The sequence below is a fragment of the Rhinoraja longicauda genome, chromosome 26 (genome assembly GCF_053455715.1).
Source record: "Rhinoraja longicauda isolate Sanriku21f chromosome 26, sRhiLon1.1, whole genome shotgun sequence".
Lineage (NCBI taxonomy): Eukaryota > Metazoa > Chordata > Chondrichthyes > Rajiformes > Arhynchobatidae > Rhinoraja > Rhinoraja longicauda.
Genome location: NC_135978.1, coordinates 16668529 through 16685267, shown reverse-complemented (window position 1 = coordinate 16685267; position 16739 = coordinate 16668529). Strand labels below are relative to the sequence as shown.

Here is a 16739-nt window from a genome sequence, read left to right as displayed (position 1 = left end):
GGCTTTCCTTCCCTGGGATAAAGACCATTCATTACCTGTGACCCTCATGTTTTCATAAACCTCTATAAGGCCCTCAGCTTCGTTCATCTTGGCATCATGTTCAGCATGGATAATGTGGGCTGAAGGGACTGTTCTATGCTTCTATGTATGTAGAGCAATACGATATTGGTTACGATAGCAAAATAACTTTTCTGACTTAGAGAAAAATTGGCTTTTGGCAATTCCCCAAAATGCAATGCTTATATAACACGCGGTCACAGGGCCAACGTGCAAATTCCACGCAGAAGGGGTAGTGGGAGAGTTGTTTACAGAATAATGTGGTGGAATGGAATGGGATTGATTTGGAGCCTTCCACATAGTCAATGGGCCAAAGCCCTCCATTTGTGCCGTATGAAAATATAAAATATAATTAGTGATGTAGGCTTTGGAGATGATCATTGAGACATATAAACAAAAATAGGCTCTTCAGCACACCACTCCACCCTATCCACTCACTTACACTAATACTAGGGCGACATGGTGGCGCAGCGGTAGAATTGCTGCTTTACAGCACCAGAGACCTGGGCTTTCTCCAGATGCTCTGGTTTCCTCCCACACTCCAAAGGCGCACATGTTTGTAGGTTAATTGGCTTTGGTACAACTGTAAATTGTGTGTAGGGAAATGCTAGTGTATGGTATACATTAGTACATGGTGCACAGTTTGTTGGTCAGCGCAGACTCGATGGTCCAAAGGGCCTGTTTCTGCGATGTATCACTAAAGTCTAAAAGTCATTTGGATGGGTTTGTAGATAGGAACAGTTTAGAGGGATATGGGGCAGGTGCAAGTAATGGGACTCGCTCAGGTAAACAACAGTCGCCATGGACGACTTGGGCAGAAGAGCCAATTTTCTTGCTGTGACTACAAAAGATTACCAGACCCTGGTCAGACCCACCCGTGCCCTTGGGACACCAGACCCAGGCAACCAGACCACGGGCTCTGTAGGGATGGAGCAAGTTGTGGTTGATTTAATATCTGCTCGAACACTGACCACAAACATCAGCCGCGTAATGGACTTAAAAGGCTGGCAGGGTGGTGAAGCGGTAGTTGCTGCCTCACAGCGTTGCAGCAGCAGAGACCCAGGCTCGACCCTAACTATGGGTGCAGCTTGTGCAGTGTTTGTATATTCTACCCGTGACCACAACGGTTTTGCCTGAGATCTTCAGTTCCCCCCCACAGTCAAAAGACCTACAGGTTTGTAGGTTAATTGGCTTGATTTAAGTAAATTGTTCCTAATGTGTGTTGGATGGTGTTAATGTGCGAGCATTGCTGGTGGGTGTGGACTCGGTGGGACGAAGGGCCTGTTTCCGCGCTGTATCTCAATATTTTTTTTAAAGCATTGAATGTCTAGGAATGATCTGCAGCATCTCAGGGATTTGTGGAGGGAACGGTCTCTGCGGAAAGCGGAAAGAGGTTGAGATGGGAAGATGTGGCTAGTGGTTTAATCCCGTTGGAGATGGCGATAATGTCGGAGGATTATGTGACGTATGAGACAGCTGAAGGGGTGAAAGGTGAGGACTAGGGGGACTCTGTCCCTGTTGCGATTGGGGGAAGGGGGGCAAGAACGGAACTGCAGAATAACGAGGTGACCCATGTGAGGGCCTCATCTATAATGGAAGAGGGAAACCCCCGGTCCCTGAAAATGAGGATATCTCAGATGTCCTGGTATGGGACACCTCACTTTGAGCACAGGTAGGACATAGACGGATGAACTAGTAGGGGATAGAGTCTTTGCTGGAGGCAGGGAGGGAAGAAGTGTAGTCTAGATAGTTGGAGTCAGTAGGTTAAGAAATGGATATCAATCAATAGTCGATCTCTGATGGAGACGGTGAGATCAAGAAAGAGAAGGGAGGCTTTGGAGATGGTCAGAGTGAATTTGAGTGCAGGATGGAAATTAGTAGTGAAGTTGATGAAGTCCATGCGTTCTGCATGGGTGCAGGAGATAGCACCGATGCAGTTGTCAAAGTAACGGAGATAGAGTTCGGGGATGGGGCCAGTGTACGTCTGGAACAGGGATTGTTCAAGTGCCCTCCAAAGAGGCAGACATAGCTGGGGCCAATATGACTGCCCATGGTTACGCCTTGGAAGTGGGAGGAGTCGAAGGAGGAATTGTTAAGAGTAAGGACCACGAATGGTTGTGCGTGAGAGCTAAGGGGTCAGTGGGCGTCTCCCAGTGAAGTCCCCTCGCCTCCCTCCGCGCACAGTTAGTTTACCGCTCGTTGTCTCCGGGGAACATGGAGTTGTGGGCTCTCCCCGAGGTGGTGCTCAGGGTGTTTGGCGTGTTCCCGGTGCTGGCCGTGTTCGGCACCGTCTTTGCCCTGGTCTTTGACTTGATGAAGAGGAGGAAGAAGTGTGGCAACTACCCTCCCGGGCCCCGGGCTCTGCCTTTCCTCGGCAACCTGCTGCAAGTGGATCTGAACAACCCGCACCTCTCATTCGCAAAGGTAAAGACGGCGAGTGGAGAGAGAGGGAGAGGGAGAGGGAGGGAGAGGGAGAGGGAGAGGGAGGGAGAGGGAGGGAGGGAGGGAGAGGGAGGGAGAGGGAGGGAGGGAGGGAGGGAGGGAGGGAGGGAGAGGGAGGGAGAGGGAGGGAGGGGGGAGGGAGGGAGAGAGGGAGAGAGGGAGAGAGGGAGAGAGGGAGAGAGGGAGGGGAGGAAGTGGCCGACTCGGTCTGGAGCGATCCCTGCACATTAACACTATCCTACACTCACTACGGACAATTTACACATACCAAGCTTACAAACCTGTCCGTCTTTGGAGTGTGGGAGGAAACCGAAGAGAAAACCCACGCAGGTCACGGGGAGAATGTATAAACTATGAACAGAAGGGCACCCATCGTCGGGATCGAACCCGGGTCTCTGGCGCTGCAAGGCAGCAATTCTACCGCTGCCCCAACATCCAGCGCTGGGCATTGACCAACACTGGAAGGAAAGTCCCCATCTCTCCCCTCCACGGATGTTGTCTGACCTCTGAGTTACTCCAGCACTTTGTTATTTACTCGAGATTCCAGCACCTGCAGTTCCCCCCGTGTATCAGTTTAACACCGCTTCCCAGCCTCTGCTCTGTGGCTAAACTCCACATAGTGACCCGCAGCGGTGAAATCATTTTAAACACCATGAACTGCCTCACATTTCAAAGGAGAACAATTGTGTGTGGCACGTAAATAATCTGGAGTTAATTTTTTTTTTTAATTAAAAAATATTTCTGTGTTTTCATGTACGTTTAAGTGTTTTGGTTCCTAACATCTGTTTTTTTTAAAAACCTTGAACAATTTAATAGCTTCTAAATGTTTCGAAATGTAGTGAATATTAAAAAAAACTTTGAGTGTTTGGATCGCTGAGGGGAAAGGACTGAAAGTTCAGCGGCCGGTCATTAAATCGACTAAGATTGAGACTGCGTATCGCAGTTTGTTTCCAGTCGGGTCGGGGTTTTTGTCATTGTGGTGAGGCGCAGGTACAACGATAAGTCTAGTGTGTAGCAGCATCACAGGTACAACGATAAGTGTAGTGTGTAGCAGCATCACAGGTACAACGATAAGTCTAGTGTGTAGCAGCATCACAGGTACAACGATAAGTCTCGTGTGTAGCAGCATCACAGGTACAACGATAACTCTAGTGTGTAGTAGCCTCACAGACACATAGACTCAGACAAACATAAAATAAAAAAAACATACACAAGATACATATACCAATTCTAAAAGAAAGAAAACTGCGGGAAAAAAATCATTAGTGGAAAACAGAATAACAAGAAGACAAGTGGGTGGTAAAGCAAGAGGCGAGTTCCGTGTCCGAGCTAGGATTATGGTTGTCCAACAGTACAACCCGAGCCGCTCCTGCTCTCCAACTGCCCCCCCCCCCCCCCCCCCGTCATAGAAAGATAGGTGCAGGAATAGGTCATTCTGCCCTTCGAGCCGGCACCGCCGTTCAATATGATCATCGCTGATCATAAAAAATCAGTATTCCGTTCCTGCTTTTTCCCCATATCCCTTGATACCGTAAGAGCGACATCGAACACTCTCTTGAAAACATCCAGTGAATTGGCGCCCACTGCCTTCTTAAGCAGAGAATTCCACAGATTCACAACTCTCTGGGTGGAAAGGTTTTTCCTCATCTTAGTCCTAAATAGCCTACCCCTTATTCTTAAACTGTATATACAGTGTAGGAAAACAACCGCAGATGCTGGTACAAATCGAAGGTATGACAAAATGCTGGAGTAACTCAGCAGGTCAGGCCGCATCTTGGAGAGAGGGAATGGGTGACGTTTCGGGTCGAGACCCAAAGGTCTCATATACATATATATATATATATATATATGAAGTTAAATTTCTGCAGAGTGTGTGTTCGAACAATACAATGAAAACTGCACAACAGAGGGGGCTGGGGAGGAAGGATGGGAGGGAAATGGGCAGAAACAGTTAGAAATAATAAATTCAGAGAAATTAAGCAATGGGGAAACATTTAAAAGTAAAAATAACAACAAAATGTGAGTTGATAGATGAGATATATTCTGCATTTTATTGTTTTCATCACACATACTGATCCCCACAACACTGATTACACTGCGAGAGGCACAGCCAACTGCGAGGTTTGCTTACTAAAATGGCGGCCGTTCCGCCCCTTTGTGTACTAACTACACTTCAGTATAGACGATTTCAACGGAGTGGTCCATCTTGTTCCTCTAGTGTTTTTGGTTTAAGATAACAGGATTTGTTGTGCAATACAAAGGCTTCACTTAGAATTCCAAACCTTGGCTGTTAACATTACTTTGTCATTGTACTGAGGTTAAATGGCATAAGGAGATAATTGTGGTGATTATAAAATGTACATGAGGTTTCTTTCATGAACATTCTGAGTGGTGGTGGGGGGGTCCAGAACAAAGGGCCACAGTTTAAGAATAAGGGGTAGGTCATTTAGAACAGAGATGAGGAAAAGCTTTTTCAGTCCGAGAGTTGTCAATCTGTGGAATTCTCTGCCTCAGAAGGCAGTGGAGGCCAATTCTCTGAATGCATTCAAGAGAGAGCTAGATAGAGCTGTTAAGGACAGCGGAGGCAGGAACGGGGTACTGATTGAGAATGATCAGCCATAATCACATTGAATGGCGGTGCTGGCTCGAAGGGTCGAATGGCCTCCTCCTGCACCTATGGTCTACTGTCTATTAATTAAAGAAAATTACAACTGTTCAGTGAAATGGTGTGCTACCCCGTTTAACCAGTGTTTAAGCCCTGTAATATCGCCAACAAAAGTAAACTTAAATCAGTAAATTCGGGCATTGATAGAGTTCCTCAAAAGTAGCTTTGATAGTGCCATGGAGATGATCCAATTGCAAAACTCCTGATAAATGAACGGTGGGCTGTGAAACTGTGACAATCATGTTGTTGCATTATTCGCTTGCATGTTAAACATAACAAGTTTGAGGTGGCGCAGACTCCCAACCACGGCATTGGTTTCCTCCGGGTGTTCCAGTTTCCTCCCACTCTCCGATGACTTGCAGTTTTGCAGGATAATTGGACTCTGTAAATTGCCCCTAGTGTATCGGGTGTGGTTCAGAGAAAGTGGAATCACATAGAATTAGTGTGAACGGTCGGCATGAATAGGAGGGCACGTTTCCATGCTGTGTCTCTAAACTAAACGAAATTGTATTTACACTTTCTGAAGCTCTTCATTTTAATCTGGACCATCTTACTGCACGGATGGTAACATCCCGTTACTCACCGAGCTTTAATATCTAGGTCTGGTATAAACCTCTACCTGACTCCAGATTAATTTCAAGAAATTGTCTTTTGGCAGTTTCAGCATTCTTGGGGTGGTGCATAGATTTAATCTAGTCCGCTGCTCGGGACGGGAGACAATTAAAGGGAACGCGAAATACCCAGCCTGTACTGTATGACACGGAAACACAAGGAACTGTAGATGTTGGAAACTGGAGCAAAGCACAAAGTGCTGGAGTAACTCAGCGGGTCTGATGGGTGGAGTAAATGACAAAGCTAGATATGAGAAAGAAACAAAAGAGTGTCAAGAGGAGTAAAGGCAGATGGAGGGATTTGGGTGTGTGGGTTGGTGAGAAAGTGGAATAGACCCTTTCCATTGCTAACTTTTGTCACTTACTATTCATCAGCAAATCAACCCCATTCACCTGTATCCACCTATCACTTGCCTGGCTTTGACACCCTTTCACCTCTTATCCAGCTTTCCTCCCCCCCCCCCCCCCCCCCCCCCACTACAATCAGTCTGAAGAAGGGTCCCGACACGAAACATCACCTGTCCACTCTCTCCACAGATGCTGCCCGCCCCACTGAGTTATTCCACCACGTTGGATTCTGCACAAAAAGTGTGTTACTCTGTCTCAGATGAGGGAGTGGAGAAGTCCCCAGATGAAATCAGTGTCGAAACGAGGATTAATACAGAAGGGTATCTATCGGCAATGAGGTCGCATTGTGGCCTGCATTTGCGTTTATCCCTTGTATGCTCCCCGTGTTTCAGCTGTGTAGCCAGGCTTTTGTGGGGCGGCTCGGCATCTGTCCATCCGTGACTGGATAAGTAAGTATAACAGCCGGGGAAACAATAGCACGAGTAATTCACCTCATTGCTCCCGGCATCCCAGCGCTAATGGCAGCATGGGCACAGAATAAACTAGTGCACTAGTGAGAACTTTGCGACTGTTCTGTCTTTGTTCAATGTTGCATTTGGCCTCCGTGAGCGAGTTACAACGACAGCCTCGTGCTTTCTCCCGTCTCCTCCACTTTAAGCTGCGGAAGCAGTACGGCGATGTGATGAGCTTAGACTTTGGGTGGACAAACGTGGTGGTGTTGAGTGGCTACAAGGCCCTGAAAGAGGCGCTGGTGAAGAAATCTGAAGATTTTGCAGACCGGCCAGTTCTCCCAATATATGAAAAGATCTTTAAGCAGATTGGAGAAGGTGAGTGTGAAGTGCGCTCCAGAGACAGTGCTGGGCACCAGGCTCAGAGGGACCAGGAATTGTCAGATTCAACTGTCGGCATGATGAATGCATCCTCTCAACCTGGCCATCTGAGTGCCCCGGGATACACGCCTGCCAGAGCACCTTGAAAGGACAGGTGCAGCCTCCATGGGAAGGGGAAACATTACTTACATGGTGGTGGATGGGGAATGCTGATGGGGAATCCTGGATAAGCCTGATACTTGGAATGCAGGTCCACTGGATAGAAACATGTAAAATAGGTGCAGGAGTAGGCCATTAGGCCCTTCGAGCCAGCACCGTCATTCAATATGATCACTGAAAATCATATCATCCAAAATCAGTACCCCGTTCCCGCTTTTTCCCCATATCCCATGATTCCGTTGGCCCTAAGAGCTAAATCTAACTCACTCTTGAAAACATCCATTGCTTTCTGTGGCAGATAATTCCACCGATTCACAACTCTCTGGGTAAAAAAGGTTTTTCCTCATCTCAGTCATAAATGGCCTACCCCTTATTTTTAAATTGTGACCCCTGGTTCTGTACTCCCCCACCATTAGGAACATTTTTCTTGCATCTAGCATGTCCAACCACTTAAGAAATTTATATGTTTCTATAAGATCCCCTCTCATTCTTCTAAATTCTGGTGAATGGATGAGGTGCAGCCCCTGGAGATCCGGCCTAAATTTCCCTATTGTCGTTCTGACTCCATCTCCCAGGTCAACTAAGTCCTGGGACATCTTATAGCCAGAGCTCCCAATAATAGGTTACAACATTAGTCAATTGCCGATGTATTGTCTTTCCGCTGACTGGTTAGCACGCAACAAAAGTTTTTCACTGTATCTTGTGAGACGTGACAATAAACTAAACTAAACTAAACTAATCTTGTCCATCATAGTTTTCCCCCCAATAACTTCTCTACCACCGCTGTGAGACTCACTGGCTGTAATTACTTGGCTTAATACTTTGGAATAAAGAAACCACATTTGCTGTCACCCAGTCATATGGCACCTCTCGTATGGACTGTAAAGATTTAAAAATCTTTGTCAGGGGGCCAACAATTATCTCCCCTACCTTACAGATCAGCCTGGGCTACATCTCAGGTCCAGGGGGGATTTTGAGGTGGAATTGCCAATGCACACCCTTTGGGACCCAACAGGTCGATCAGTGCCACATTCCTATCCACATTTTCTCAAATCTTTTTGTCACTGAAAATCCTATAGATTGCTTAATCCTGTCTCATGGAGCAGAATATTAACACAATTATATGCTATGAGAAAGAGGATTGTAGGAATACTGTGACTAACCCCCACCACAAAGAGGGCAGGCATTATTACTCCAATTTCCACAGGCTCAATTCTAGGGACGGGCTGAAACCAACATGAATGAAACAACATTCTCATGTTCTGTAGGGATGCTGCCTGACCCACTGAGATGCTCCAGCATTGTGTGTCTGTCTATGAATGTAACTATATTCCTGCTACCTCCATGCAGGTATTGTTCTAGCAAAGTATGGTGACTGGTGGAAAGCGCAGAGAAAATTTGCACTTTTGACGCTGAAAAATTTTGGGCTTGGAAAGAAGTCTCTTGAATTGTGGAAGAGGCTGGATTTTTAAACCAGGCATTTGAAGGTGAACAAGGTGAGTTAATCCTGTGGAAGCCATTGCCTTATTTTTATTGTTGCACTACTTAGTAACGTAGAAAATAGGTGCAGGAGTAAGCCATTTGGCCCTTTGAGCTATCATCATCAATATGACCATGCCTGATCATCCAAAATCAGTACCCCGTTCCTGCTTTCCCCCCATATCCCTTGATTCTGTTAGCCCTCAGAGCTAAATCTAACGCTCTCTTGAAAACATCCAGTGAATTGGCATATTGTGGGAGAAAATTCCACAGATTCACAACTCTGGGTGAAAAAGATTTTCCTCATCTCAGTCCTAAATGGCCTACCCTTTATTCTTAAACTGTGACCCCTGGTTCTGGACTCCCCCAACACAGGAGCCATTTTCCCCTGCATCTAGCCTGTCCAATCACTTAAGAATGTTATGTTTCTACACGATCCTCTCTCATCCTTCTAAATTCCAGTGAATACAAGCCCAGTCGACCCATTCTTTCATCATATGTCAGTCCCGCCATCCCTGGAATTAACCTGGTGAACCTATGCTGCACTCCCTCAATAGTAAAAATGTCCTTCCTCAAATTAGGAGACCTGGTAAGTACACACAATACACCAGGTGTGGTCTCACCAGAGCCCTCACCAAGGCAGTGGGACCTGCTTGCTCCTAAACTCAAATCCTCTCGCAATGAAAGTCAACATCCCATTAGATTTCTTTCCTGCAGTTAATTTCACAATTCACTGCAGTCTATTTCTTCACAATTTCTATTATTATTATTATTATTAAATTTTATTAAGCAGACTCATGGTCCATTAGAATACACATACAGTACACAGTATATACATATAAAATTAAATTAAATTAGACAAGGCAACAATCCCAATGTTTCCACATAGGTGACAGGTATCTCACGGCACTGAAACCAGGATTTACCAGCAGCACAATGATGGAATTCTGAGAACCATTCAATCGGCATATAAATTTAAACATGAGATTCCTCAACAGGGCATGAAACGTATTGACTCCTGCACTACAAAACAGTTCACTTGCACTGCACCACCTTGGCTTTCTAAGCAATATGCACATGCAGTCATTATAGGCAACCTTAAGTTTATGGATGCTTGACTTATTAAACTTTATCCACAAAGGAGCAGTGTAAAGAGGAGTACAGTACGCTCTAAACAGGTTTATCTTGACATTTCCTGAGCACCAGTGGAATTTCCTAACCAACATGTTAGCTTGTGCATACAACATGCGGCGCTGTCTATACATGTCCTCATCATCAGACATTTGATCTGTGATGACATGTCCCAGATACTTAGCTTTACAGCAGACAGATAGAACCTGCCCTGACAGGTAAAATGATGGGAAGACTAGATCTTTGTCCCCTTTTACTTTACAAATCATGACAACGCTCTTTTTAGCATTGTATTTCACGTCAAATTGGACACCATACTCAGAGCATATATTCAACATCTGCTGAAACCCAGCACTGCTAGGAGAAAAAACCGCCAGATCATCGGCATACATAAGATGGTTTACCAGGGTGTTACCAATCATACATCCAGTTTTACAGCCTCTAAGCTGTTCAGATAAATCATTCATGTACACATTAAAGAGGGCTGGTGAGAGCTGGTGTTTGTATGATCTTAACTTTGGAAAAAAGTCTAATTTATTACCACCCTTTTGCTCCACACATCCGTTCAGGTAGCCCTTTTGATCCTCGCATCCCGTTAACATATGCAAACTCAAATATTATCTGTTCGATTATCTTCGGAGATCGTTTTGAGTATCATGACGAATGGTTCCTTGGATTTTTGCACATACTTGAAGAAAGCTTTGTATTGGAAGGTGGATTTTGGGGCCAGGTAAGGCAAGTTGTTCATTTGACGATGTACCACTTGTGGGCAATGTAGTGCTCTGCCGATAGATCAGTCTCAAATGTATTCCAGCTGGTGGTAGTAGAGAGAAAATAACTGAGTAAATATTGTAGATAGGTAACTTGCGGCAGAACTGGACAGTTCTGATATAAACAGAGGATGCAAGTTACGTGAAGCTGTTGAGATTGATATTATAGACAATAGACAATAGGTGCAGGAGTAGGCCATTCAGCCCTTCGAGCCAGCACCGCCATTCAATGCGATCATGGCTGATCACTCTCAATCAGTACCCCGTTCCTACCTTCTCCCCATACCCCCTCACTCTGCTATCCTTAAGAGCTCTATCCAGCTCTCTCTTGAAAGCATCCAACGAACTGGCCTCCACTGCCTTCTGAGGCAGAGAATTCCACACCTTCACCACTCTCTGACTGAAAAAGTTCTTCCTCATCTCCGTTCTAAATGGCCTACCCCTTATTCTTAAACTGTGGCCCCTTGTTCTGGACTCCCCCGACATTGGGAACATGTTTCCTGCCTCTAATGTATAATTATCTTATATGTCGGGGGAGTCCAGAAGTTTGGAATATGTTTGAAAGGAAGTCGAAATCTATGGAAGCCAGCAGGTCCTTCTTCAGATATGGGGCCCAAAACTGCACACAATATTCCAAATGAGTTCTGACCAGTGCCTGACTCTTAATAAGACCTTAAAGACTGATTGCCATCCAGTGATCTGCTCGTGTCCAAAAATGTTAAGATGGTCGGAAATGCATTGTAGTCATTCTGACAACCCTGTGACAAGCAATGATATCATGATATTGGGATCTGAAATACAACAGATCAATTAGACATTCACCCCAGTAATTGGAGTGGGACAACTGGACGTCTGAGCTATAGAGAGCGAAGGAGGGCTCTTTGACCGAGTCCTGATGCAGGGTCTCAAGTTGTGTTTGATTTTAATGGCGCACCAACTATCTCAATATTTGGTGACTCGGTTACCTTAGTTCAGTAGCACCTCTGCTGGAGCCAGGGGCTCAGTCACTGGCAATGGCAGCTGCCAACGTAGGCTCTGCCATGGATCATGACTGGACCGGCCCTGCTACCGGACAACCCGTCCCACATTGAGACATCGCTGCACATCCAACCCAACGGCCACTCGATTCTCCCTGGTGTCTCGAACAGTTTTGGTGAAACCTCTTGATACTGGACACTGCTCCCAACTTCCCTTGTTCAACGTTCCCAGCAGGGTATAGAAACCGATTTGATCCGTTGTTACCACCCGGACGAGACAGTCCAAGGCAGTCACGGCGCCAGGCGGAAGAGGGCTCTGCCCGAGCCGGCTGCCTGCCCCTTGTCCTGGGTTACGTCCGCACCCCAGTGGTTTTAGAAAGGGACTACATGCCGTCCACGGGCACGCTGGGGGATTTCCGGGCCCGCTGGGCACTGCGAGGGGTGGAATGTATCCTCAATAAGGATGGCGATATAGTTGTATAGTAGTTTATTCCAAAGATTTGTCGTGGGTTTTGTTTTGATTTATTTCATTACTGTAAATATTATTGTAAATTATTGATTAAATTATTTTTGGTTAAAGAAAGGCAGCGACTCACCGGGACATCCCACAGCCACCAGTGACGGCCGGGCAGAGAGGACACCACAGGGCACGGCCTGTCCCATGCGGCAGAACTGACTATAATAAACCCACACGTTCCGTTACATCCTCCCTCACTGCATGACAGTGAAAACTAACTTTTTGTTCATTATTTTAGGAAATCTCAAAGGATTGAGAAAAATGTATTTAATTTCAAATCCTGTCTTTGTTTCAGATGACGAATGCCTTGCCCTTTATTCGACACCTCCCGGGCCCACAGCAGAAAATATTCGAAAATCAAAATAAACTCACTCAATTTTTACAAACAATAGTCACAAGGCACAAAGAATCATGGGATCCAGATGATCCCAGGGACTTCATTGATGCTTTCTTTACACAACAGGAGAAGGTAGGTGAGGATTACTGGGGTATTCTAGGCACAGTGCTTTATGCGGTCGTGTTTCCCATCCTTTCCCATGTTGGTGCCTCCATGGTGGGGAAGGGACGGTAATTGCAGTGCCCTACACTAGGTAGTGTTTACCTGTACTTCCTTAGATTGTGAGGCCAGAAACAATATCCCAGGTGCAGTCTCACCTGGGCCCTATATAATGGAGCAAAACATCTCTCGTTGTACTCAAATCCTCTTGCTATGTCTTTACCTTCTGAAATACTTTGTCCATTTGCATGTTCACTTTCAGAGATTCATCATGGAGTTTATAGCAGAGAAACAGTCCACGTTGACCATTGTACAATCTCTTCTGGTCCAATTTCCATGCATTTGGACCATAATGCATCAATTTCTCTCTGCTGTGGCCTGATTCTCTTCCCTCCCAGTACCCAGTGTTAACTAATCCTGATCCCAAGGACCTTCTTCAAGTCTCCTCTCAAATTTCCTCAAGATGTGAGCTGTCTAATCTTGTGGCTGAAGCCCCATAGGATTTTTTTCCCAGGACCTTCACCACTTCCCTGAGTGTTCTGGCCAGAATTGGATGTTCATCTTCAGTTGTCATCTCACCAGTGCATTTTACCATTTCAGGGCACTTTTAACGCAAGATGACTGACTTTAGCACCCTTCCGATGATCTACCTTTGATTTAAAATCTTAACAATGATTCTCTTATTTGCATCATAGACGAAACACATCCCCAACACAAGTTTTCTGGAGTCCAAGATGGTAGGAACATTATTGAGCCTTTTTGCTGCAGGTACAGAGACCACCTCCACCACCCTAAACTGGGCCTTGCTCTTCATGGTGCTCCAACCTGATGTACAGTGTAAGTGTAACAATTTCTCTGCCACATTATCAGGAATGCTCTTGTGTTGATGCAAGATATGGAGGAGCAGTGCAAAAGTATTAAAAGAGGAAGCAGAAGGGTATTACGGAAGGTATCTGCAAATAGCCTAGAGTTTAAAGATAACAGGCCCTTCAGTCCACAGAGTCTCCACTGACCATTGATCACCTGTTCACACAAGTTACATGTCATCCCACTTTCGCATCCTTTAAATTTTGGGACAATTTTACAGAAGCCAATCAAAGCTGCACATCTTTGAAATGTGGCAAGAAACCGAAGCACCCAGAGAAAACGCACACGGTCACAGGGAGAAGATACAAACACCGGAGAGACAGCACCCACAGTCAGGATCAAACCTGGATCGCTGGCGGTGTGAGGCAGCAGCTCTTCCATTGCGTTACTGTGCTGCCTCCAGTATTGCAGTTCATTTTGTGCCGAAATCACTGATTGCAATGATTCAATTATCAACACCAGGTCTTGAAACCTTAAGTCCATGAAAACCCATTATTTAAATTTGCATCCCAATGACATTTGTTTGATCTTATTCTGCATAAATTGGCTGCTGTAGGTCATAGGTTGAGGTAGTCACTATAATACCAGAATTTATTTTACCAGGAATGCTTTTGGGGACATTTTGAGGGAGTGACAATGAAAACACCAGTATCTTTGGTGAACTGAAACTCAAAATGAGTTCTTGCTTTGTTCCTGCAGCCCAAGTCCATGAGGAGATTGACAGAGTCATTGGGAATGGGAGGAAGCCGAAGTTGGAAGACCGTGAGGAAATGCCATTCACTAACGCAGTTATCCACGAAACCCAACGCTTAGGGAATATTGTTCCAATTTCACTGCCTCATGAAACATACAGAGACACCGAGGTCATGGGTTACACCATTCCCAAGGTACGATCTAGAGCTAATCTTGAATGTTCGACTCCCTCTGTGCAGTAGAGGCACAGACCAACAACTCCAATTGTTCTCAGGTCCTGTTGCTGACTAATTTGTCTCTCCTTCAATGACTTTTAGGGGACAACAATCTTTCCAAACATTACCTCTGCCTTGTATGATGAAGATGTTTGGTTGACTCCACGTGAATTTAATCCGGGACATTTCCTGAATTCGGACAGGATGTTTGTGAAGCCGGAAGCTTTCATCCCATTCTCTGCAGGTAATGTAGAATTTATAGATTATTGAATGTATTAAAAGAGGTAACTGTGATCATGGATATCCAGCTCCATCTTCTGCACTGTGTGATGGGAGTGGGGGGGCTTCCTCCTGGATTTATAAAGTTTAGTTCATCTATAAACTAATACTCTCGTTTGTTCACTTGTTCCTGAACTACAGCCAAAACGGTACAAGATAGTCCAACAATTCTAGGCTCCCGTTGACCCGTGGTCCTATGGAAGAAATTTCATTGAAATCGGTGTTATATTTTTTAAGTTATTCACATTTTAAGGTTTAAAAAAACGCGCACGCGCAGTCGGGGCTCCGTTGATCTGGTACTCACGTAAGATGGCCACCGCATCCGCGCATGCGCAGAACAAACACGTACGCGCCTGCGCAGTTGGGGCCCGTTGATCAGGGCCTGGCCACCTGGGCCTGGTGCTGGGCCTGCCCTCGGCGTACCCGTCTCCCCTTTTCTCCCCGGCCGGCTCAGCCCCTACCCATGCCGCCAAGTCCAGCAGGTGAGCAACAGTGGGAGAGCCACCGCCGTCTACCACTGAATATCCCCGCACCGGGACGGGACAGGACAGGACTCTCCTCCCCTCCCCCATCCCCACTCCACCAATGGCAGCCGCCCGGGCCGGGAGGTGGGTTGGTACGACAACCATGGGTTGCTCCCGGGGGTGGAGGGGGGGGGGGGAAGGGAGGGGGAGGATTGGAGGAGGGTTGTGGATGGAAGGAGGGGTGGGGGAAGAGGAAGTGGTGGAGGAGAGGCATCCCTAGGGGGGGAAAGGTGGTGAGGGGCAGAGGTGTGGAGGGGGGATAGGTTGGAGGGGAGATAGGGTGGAGGGGAGTGGGGGAGGAGAGGGTGCTGCACCAATACAGGAGTGGTTTGGTCCCAACGGGTCCACTTGGTCTAGTTAACATCTAAATTTTAGTCAAATGCTAAAATACTTGATGGTCAGCCCAGTGCTGAAAGAGCACATTTTATGTTGACATAAAGTGAGCAGAATGAGCATTTGCTTAACATTGATAAAGGTTGGGAGTGCAGTGCTTCTGTGAGAGATTAGGCAGGGTAGGTTAAGGCAGGATAACATTGGGACTCTAGACTGTGATGGTACTCATTTCCGTTCAGTCAGTGTGACTCTGCCAGTGCCTCTCCCGGGTCACTAACCACTCTTGCCCTCACCCCACAGGTCACCGTGTGTGTTTGGGGGAGCAGCTGGCAAAGACGGAACTCTTCATCTTCTTCACATCCTTGCTCCAACACTTCACCTTCTTTCTCCCGGAAAACGAGCCACGGCCAAACTTCAGGGAAGCTAAATACGGAATTACCCTCTGTCCACCCCCCTATCGTCTCTGTGTTAAAACCAGATAAGATGTGGGGACATCTCAGATTGGTGCAGCACCACCAACTCAGATATCGCCATTAGGGACACTGTGTACAGTGCCCACTTTAGGTTCCAGTGCACTCTTGATGTGACCCACTTCCCCACCTAAATTGAGAACCTTCTTCCACCTCCCCTGTCACCCTGACCCCAAACACACCCTGATACCAAACCTATCACAGTGTCTAGAATTAAATCGTTAAATTTGACCAATTATTCTCAATGTCATGTTAATTTGCACGTCGTGTTATTCAGGTGTGTGTTAGCCTAATGGCACAATGGCTGGTTGTAATCTTGTATTTTTTAAATAAAAATATAAAATAAAGAATGTGCAACCGTCGTGCAATTGATGATGTGGTCAGATGGCACCTCCAGCCAGAATTAATCTCATTTCAAACAGAGGTGAAGAATGTGTTCCTGGCCTTGTCTACACTGCCTGGAGGATGTGCAAAGTCCACATTTAATCTGAAATAAACATTGTGGCCCCCACCGGCCACTGAACCAACACCAACAGTGACCATAATGATCTGATCCAAGTGTACTTCTCTCCTAATGCAAACGAGTGACCAAACATTTTACAGCTTGTTTAGTGCTCCGGTAATTAGAAGGATCGTCATTTTGCAGGTACAAGCTTTCAAAAGTGTTGAATGAAAATTTCAACTGGAATACGTCCTGATTCGGAGAATACAAATGCATCGGCAACAGGTTCAGCAACACACTTTCATGTAACGAACTCCGATATAGTAGGGTACAGACGAAGACTCCCGAGAGGCTCGTTTTCCGGGAGAAAGAAGGCGAAGTGTTGGAGCAAGGATGTGAAGAAGATGAAGAGCTCCGTCTTTGCCAGCCGCTCC

General features: G+C 46.1%; 1 pseudogene across 1 annotated transcript; it reads left to right on the top strand.

Annotated features, from left to right (window-relative positions):
• Positions 1-1391: 1391 nt before the first annotated feature.
• Positions 1392-16348, top strand: LOC144606301 (cytochrome P450 2D26-like; annotated as a pseudogene). Its single transcript, XR_013548935.1, has 9 exons — positions 1392-2481; positions 6782-6950; positions 8463-8608; positions 10292-10452; positions 12282-12455; positions 13178-13319; positions 14049-14236; positions 14360-14501; positions 15694-16348. The product of XR_013548935.1 is annotated as a cytochrome P450 2D26-like (transcript).
• Positions 16349-16739: the final 391 nt, after the last annotated feature.